Source organism: Tamandua tetradactyla, chromosome 10 (assembly GCF_023851605.1).
Source record: "Tamandua tetradactyla isolate mTamTet1 chromosome 10, mTamTet1.pri, whole genome shotgun sequence".
Lineage (NCBI taxonomy): Eukaryota > Metazoa > Chordata > Mammalia > Pilosa > Myrmecophagidae > Tamandua > Tamandua tetradactyla.
In genome coordinates, this window is record NC_135336.1 from 1,691,035 (window position 1) to 1,699,438 (window position 8,404).

Below are 8,404 nucleotides of genomic sequence, written 5' to 3' on the forward strand. Positions count from 1 at the left end.
GTTCCCACTGAATAGTCTCTGACTTAGGTGTGCATGAATTTTTTATGCAAAGACAGCTCATTGGGAACAGCCTCAAAAATTAATTTTTCTTTATCCTGCACTGCTAAAGTTATGGTAAAGAAGCAATCTTTTAAATCTATCACAACAATAGACCACATTTTAGGAATCATAACTGGTATGGGCAAGCCAGGTTGTAATGACTCCAAAGGTTGAATTACAGCATTAACTTTTTGCAAATCAATTAACATTTTCCATTTTCTTGATTTCTTCTTTATAACAAATACTGGAGAATTTCAAGGTCTAGGAGATTCTTCTACATGTCCTGTTTTAAACTGGTTTTGAACTAATTGAGTTAGAGCCTCTAATTCTTCTTTAGATAAGGGCCACTGCTCAACCCTCACAGGCTCATTTGTTTTACAAGTTAAAGGTGTGGGTTGGGGTGTAATGTCAGCAGCAGCCCTAATTATAAGTTTGGATGGCTGAGGCCTTTGCAAGAACTTTGTCCTTAAATATTAAAATTTTGTGAGGGATTCTGAAGTGAATCATAACCCATATTTTTCATTATATTCTTTATTGCAGGAGCTAAGAATGAAATGTTAACATATGCTCCCCATTGCTCTTATAAGCCTTTACCCCAGAGATTTATTGTTATATCCAGAACATAAAGCTGAATGGGTCCTGTTTGACCATCTGGCCCTTTACGAGGTCAAATCAGGATAAGTCATTAAAAGCAGACCAGGAGATGCTGGAGGAAAGTCATCGTCTATTCCTGGCTTATCATTCTTCCATTTTTTATCATCTGTTGTAGAATTAGGAGGGTCAATAATGGCAACAAAGGATGAAGATTCTTGACCTGACTGTGCCATTTTGACACATTCATAATATGGAGAAAGCAGATCATGAATTAACATCCACAAAGTAAAGGTACATATTAGAGTATGTTTAAGATCAAGAGTCTTTTATCTGCTTTTTAGTTCTTCTCCTACTTTTGCCCAAGTTTGAGGATTAACCTTACCTTCTTGTGGAAACCATGGGCAACAATCCTGTACATGACTAAGAAAAGTTTCTAAATGAGACTGAAAAAAATTAGTGTCTCTAGTGGACAGCATATATTTATCAAGTTTCCAAATACTCCATATTTTACACCTAGCTTACCCAATTCACTCCTTACCTTTCCATAGTATTTGCAGTGGACCTCCTTGGAGCATCTCCTCACTTTATGCTTTAATAGTTCCCCTGTCTGTCCCTGTTCAGGTGCTGATTGCTGAGTCCAGCTCAAGCAACTGTCCAAACAGGGCCAGGTGGGGCAATGGGAGATTTATGAAAAAACACAGCACATAGTTTAAGAGAAAGCAGGGGATAGGTGGTTCATTGTCAATCAATGATGCAGCCTCTTTCTCTTCAATCCCAACTTTGCAAGTGAAATCATTGCCCACCCCCTATGTGGGACCTAGCTGCAGGGGTGAAAATCTCCTTGTCAGTGTGAGTGATGATTCTCAGGGATAAGTCTGGCCTGGGACCATGGAATCAACAATGACATCCTGAACAAAATGGGGGGAAAGAAGTGTAATAAATAAGATATCAGTGGCAGAGAGAGTTCAAATAGAGTCAAGGCACTACTCTGGAGGTCACTCTCATGCAAGTTTCCATTGTACATTGTTACCAACCATAATTTGTCCAACCTTTACAACAACCATTCCTGCCAATTCTAAAAAACATCTAGGAATTTGTATAAGATTCTACAAAGCTTCCATGCAGTAGGGTAACATTCAGAAACATACAACCTCCAAATATTTTCCTGGACCAGATAAGTCCTTGATGCAGAGGGGCAAGCTCTCCAGAATATTAAACAGTTCCATCACACTATGTTATTGACTGCCCCTTTCAACATGAAAAATTAGAATGGGCATAGCCCAAATAACCCTAATATGATGGTGGAGTTGTACAGAGAAGTTAGAGTTTAACAAATGAGTATGATTGCTGAATCATTATATTGATATTTCTTTTAGTCTTGGTATCTCAGAGCAGTTAGAAATAAAAACCTGAAGAGGTGGAATTGTGACCCATACCAAATCCTGCAGTCTGTCCTAGAACAAATTGTTGCAATGTGCTTTGAAGTGTATTGCTTTTTTATATATGTTATTTTTCACAAAAAGCAAAAATATGCTTCTTCTGGTCTCCAGTGTTTTGAAGCAGCTAAAAGGAAAAACCTGAAATAGTGTATTGGTAGTGACAACCAACCCTGTAATCTATTCTGTATCTTTCTGTTGAAGTGTACTGTGAAAATCACTGCTTTTTCTTTCTTTCTTTGTGTATATGTTATATTTAATAATAAAATGTTTTAAAAAGAGAAAGCATGCTAAGCTTTAATATAGAAATATTTGTTACACCTAAGTTGTGCTCCAATAATATTAAAGCATTTTCTATTTTTTACCTCAAACATCCTTTCAGGTATGGCCCATCTCCTATATGACTGGAATGAGCTTAAATTATGAAACTAGCCTTATTTCATCACTCTGGATATACTGGAATAGAAAGTGATTTACTTAAAATAATAATCAGTTGGAGAAAAATGAGCAGATATTTTGTCACTCAGATTCCATAAAGACTGTGTAGATGGTTAAAGCCAAGCAGTTCTATATACAGCACTGTTTTTTTTTATGTGGCTGTAACATGATGTTTAAAACTATGGGCCTCCTGAAACATTGTACCTTCTAGTTGAAGTAAAGTATTTATAACAGATTCTGGCTCCAGATGCATTTAGCTGTTTCTTGAACCTTTACAAGACATTGTAACTATATAGAATTATGAAGGCAGTTTTTTGCGGGTCCCCTCCCCCAAGTTTTAAACGTTTCATTATCTAGAAGAAGCCTGAAAATAACTGCAGCATTGTATGCCCTCTGAGAGAAATAGACAGTTTCCTTGTCTGCTGAAGATGTTTCTCATGTAATCAAACAATTTATACATCTTGATCCTATTCTTTTTTACTGTTTTTCTTGGGAGTTAAAATGGCTAGGATAGCCTCATCAAAACAGTCATCAATCCCTTCTGGGTCAAAACTGAACATACTACATAGCAGCATGCTCCTAACTCAAATTTTACTATTTTCTGTCCATGGTCCAGACTTATAGGTTTTTATTTCATGTCATTCAGTTTTGCTAAAGTTTTGGGCTCATCTTGAAAATCAATCTGAGTTCCTATAAATAAAAAGGGTACATTTGGTGTACATTCCTTAAATTCTGGTATGCACTCCTTGTTCACATTTTGAAATGGGGTTGGATTCATACAGAGAAGCATATAAGGAAGACATCAGTCGTGGGATAAAAAAAAAAAAGGCTCAGAGGGGCATAATCCTCCTGTTCATCCATGTCATAGAGTCTCAGGAGGTATTATTTTTTCCCCACAGTGATGTCAATTGTTCAGTTTTCAATGACAGTGGGCAAGTACTCCTCCAGGAAGCCATCATTAATTTAGCTCATAAGTAGCCATGTTTTGCTCACTGCCCTTGTTGCTGACCACCACACTCTTGAGTATCAGCACTGGGCTGGTGAGCCTCGGTGAGGGCAGTCAGCCTCTGAGCATGGTACCCCAAGAGCTCCCTCCCAGACCCTGTGGGCTCAGCCCCAGCCCACTTGGAGAGACAGCCACCCACTTCCACTCCATCCCCCACACCAAGTAGCTGTATCCAGGTCTGAAGAGAGGAGGCAGCAGGCAGAAGGTGCTGCTGCTGCCTTGGTTACTGCCTCATTCCTCCAGGCTTTGGTTTAACCATGCACAGCTGCTCTCACTGCTCAGCACTCATGCCTTCTCATTGGCCTGGCCTCAACCCAATAATGTACTCTAAAATGACCAAAGAGTTAAAGAAGAAATCAAAATGCAAGTAAGGAAATATCTTTAGTAGAATTAAAAAGAAAATGCAACACTCCAAAACTTATGAGATGCAGCAAAGGCAGTTCTGAGAGTGTACACAATTAGTGACCAGTGTGAAGAAGATATAGAGAAATCAAAATGTAAGTAAAGGAGTATTTTTAGTAAAATTAAATAAAATGCAACATCCCAAAATTTGTGTGATTCAGCAAAGGCTGTGCTGAGAGTGTACACAAATGGTAAATAGTGTGAAGAATATATAGAGAAAAAAACTTACATAGCAACCAAAAGAATGAAATCTCTAGGAACAAGTCTAAATAGGATGTAAAGGACTTGTACACAAGAAACTACAAAACATTGGTAAATGAAATCAGAGAAGACCTAAGTAACTTGAAGGACATTCTCTATTCATATTTTGGAAGACTAAATGCATTCTTGAAGTCAATTCTACCCAGTTATTTATAGAGCAATGTAATCCCAATAAACATCCCAGCAACCTTCTTTGAAGAATTAGAAAAGACAATAATTAAATTTATGTGGAAGGATTAGGAACGATGAATAGCCAAAGGCATCTTTAAAAAGAATTCACACAGAGAAGCATATAAGAAAGACTTATTGGAAGACTCACAGTTCTTGATTTAAAATATATGTTACTAAACCACATTAATAAAACAATATAGTTCTGGCACAAGGACAGACATATATACCAATAGAATTGAATTGAGATTTCAGATATCAATCTCACTTTTATGCCACCTGATTTTTGACATGGGTGCCATGTATACTCAATCAGGAAATTATAGCTTCTTCAACAAATAGTGCTGTGGAAAATGTATGTCCATATAGAAAATAATTACTGTAGAATCCTGCCTCATACCATTTACAAAAGCCAACTTGTAATGGACCAAAGTCCTGAATAGAAAATTTAAATGTAAGAATTATAAAATTCCTAGAAGAAAATATAAGTAAGCACCTTCAGGACCTTGCATTAGGCAATGGTGTTTTAGGCTTACAAGCAAAGCATATGGAACAAAAGAAAAACAGGTAAGTTGACCTCAAAATTAATAAAAACATTTGTGCATAAAATACATTTATGAAAGTAAACAGAGAGTACACACAATATGTGGAGGTAGGGAAGATATTTTTAATTCTTAAATTTTTCAGAGATTCTATTGGTGTGATGGAGAACTTTTGGTAATTGATCATGGGAATGATAGCACAACACTGAGAATGTAATTAAATTATTTGGATGTAGTTGCAAAAGAGAATTTTAGATTGTATATGTGTTACTGGAATAAAAATTTTAAAAGAATAACCAGCGATTATATGTAAAATTATTTAAAATTTCTCACTATATTTAATGTTTAAGGAAGCACATGATTGAGTGGGCAACAGTGGCTCAGTGGCAGAGTTCTCACCTGCCATGCTGGAGATATGGGTTCTGTTCCCAGTGCCTGCCCATGCAGAAAAAAAAGAAAAATATAACCATAGTTTTCTACTGAGGGAAGGATGTTTTTAATTGCAGTAGGCACTTAGGCTTACTAGTAAATCAACTTCTATAAGACCCAAGGCTTTATTCTCTTTTCTGTGCACACAGGAATAAAAATTCTAGGCCAACAGAAAATGAAATGTATCTGTATTTTTTAATACAAATGCAGCTTTTTTATTGAGGAGTAATCATTCACAATATGATTATAATTCAATTTCTTATTCATTACTTGTGAACACTGATCTTTCATGCATAAATTCTTCAGTGTGATAAGTGTATTCTAAAGTTTGTGATATGTTGCTATAGCCACACTGTTCTCATATTTTCCTGAATCATATTGCATCCTGCCACAAATGCATTGGATAATAGTCATTCCATATCCTAATCAACATTTGATATTGGAAATCTTTTTAGTTTTACTCTTCTAGTGGACCGATGGTGGTATTTTGAGCTTTTTTATTTGTGTTTCCTAATGATTAATGGTATTGAACATCATTTCATGTACTTATTTGGTAATAGCTAATCTTCTTCATTGAGGTATCTCTTTAAATCTTTTTACTTTTTCAAGTAGAAATAGTAGTTGAAACTTTCTCACATTGTTGCAAAGTGGAGTTTAAAATTTTAAAGCATAAAAGAACCACACTATCACATCAAAAGTGCCCAATAAGAAATTGTTCTATTTTATACTCTGCCTATGTTTTATATAAATGTAAGTGAGAGCAGGGCACAGCCCAGCCACAGGAGGAGAAATGAAAGGATGGGTATCAAGAAGAGGGACATAGCTGTACTAGAACATCCAGGAAGGTAACTGTGATCCACTCTAGGTTGAATATTCTTCAAGTAGGAAGCAATTTGCTGCCATAGGTGAGATAGCTTGGAGTGCTATCTAAAAATCAAAATTCAGAGTTTCTTCCTTTCCCATTAGTAAAATCATTTCTTAAGGTTCTTTTTTCACAGACGGTCAATCTTTTCTACAAATGGGAAATCAGAGAATAAGCAGACATACAGCTTCCTGCTCTTTGAATGCCCCCTGAGATGCTAGGAATAAAAATCACCTCCCTGTGACCCATAATTAAGGAGATGAGGATTTGTCAGAAGCAAATTAAATGTGAAGGGTCCCTTAACAAAGATGATCCCTTAACAAAGATGATAAGATCCAACCCTTAGACATATTTCTATCAAATATACATAATTCTATAAACAATCAATCACAATATGCCAAACCTAATCCCTGTCACTGTTCCTGCCTCCATTTGTTTCCATCTTGTAAATTTCCCCCTAGTTCTTAGATTAAGAAACAGATTCAAGTTTGCCTCCTATTTCCTTGCTGGTCAACCTTGCAATTAAACTCTTTTCTCAAAATCCTGGAGTCACAGTATTGGCTGCTCTTAGCCAATTGCTCAATAACAATAACATTGATAGTGTATGGATTACCCTGCCGCTTTTGGTGGAAGAGTCTTTCTCTCCAATTCAGATTAGTGGAGAGTAAACAAACTCCCTTGGTGTGAAATTTACCTGCTACATGCAGGCTTTTTCATTCATACATTTAAAACATGACATATGATGCATATGTCTTAAAATTCACCCTATTAAAGTGTAAAAATCAGTCATTTTTAATATATTCTCAAGGATGCTATTAATTCTATGCTTGTTTTTAAAATTTATGTTTTTTCTTGCTATTCCTGAGTAGGAAGAGTTATTTGCATATACTCTATAAAAGTCCTATATCATATATATTTTTGATATTTTTACCAGGAAGTGGATTTCATTTTAATTTTCTCCAATTTATGAAAATTTTTTCTTATGTTTCAAGATATTTGTGCCTGCTTATACAATATTAATTCGAAGTCATGAATATTTTCTCCAAGGTTTTATACTATGTGTTTCAATGTTTTAGCTCTTGTATTTAGGTTTCTGATGCATTCCAATTAAATTTTTATTATGATATATTGGTCAAAGTTCATTTCATTCTATATGACTCTCAAAATAGTCTAGCGATCTGTGTTGAAACAATTACCCTCTTCCCTCTAAATTAACCCATAGCTTTTATCAAAATAAATTGTCCATGCCTTATATGTGTAGGTGTATTTCTGGACCCACTTTTCTATTTCATTTATCTATATTTTTCTCCTAACAAGAGTGTTACATGAGATTAGAATTGCACTACAGTAGATCTTGGAATTAATTAGAATAAGGCTGCAAATTTTATTTTTCTCCTGATAATAGTATTGATTATTAGAAACATTGTGTTTACATTTCCATTTTAGAATCAGCTTGCCAGTTTGAAACACATGAAGCTTGTAGGGATAGTTTTGTAGGGACAAAAACAGATCAAAATAGAGAACATTGGCATTGTAACAATAGTGACATTTTAGAGTGAGGAAGATGATACATTTCTCCAGTTTTACAGATCTTTGAACACCTTCTGAACAAAGTTTCACAGTTTTCAGGGCACAGATCATGCACATATATTATTGAATTTATTCTTAATTCCTTCATTTTGTGATTCTAATATTTAAATATAAATTATGCTTTTTCCATTTTATTTGTCCATCTCTTACTATATAACAATACAATTTTATCTCACAACATGTTTAACTTAATAGTTCCAGTCCCTTTCTAGTAAACTCCTTGAGATTTTCTAGGTAAATGTTTTGTTTGTTAATATAAACAATTTAACTTCTTAATTTCCTATGTCTTTTATTTCTTTTTTTTACCTCATGGTGATAGTAAGGGCATTCTGTACAATGCTGAATAGGAGTGGTGATAGACAACACCTATCAATGTTTCAGATCTACATGAGAAATTATTTAGATTTTCATATGAAGGATAATATTGGCTATAGTTTGTTTTGTTTTGCTTTGCTTTCATTTAACAGATGCCCAGATTATGAACTTTTCTTTTGATATCAGATTACTTATTTTATTTCATCACAGATTTTGTATTTCACTAAATTTGTTTTCTGAATCTACTGAAGAAATTGTATGATTTAAAAGGTGAGCCTGTTAATACTATGAAAAGAAAAACAGAAATCTGGAGATACTGGTG

General features: G+C 34.9%; 1 pseudogene; it reads right to left on the minus strand.

Moving 5' to 3' along the window:
* Positions 1 to 2,942: 2,942 nt before the first annotated feature.
* Positions 2,943 to 5,292, minus strand: LOC143648890 (rho-related GTP-binding protein RhoQ pseudogene; annotated as a pseudogene).
* Positions 5,293 to 8,404: the final 3,112 nt, after the last annotated feature.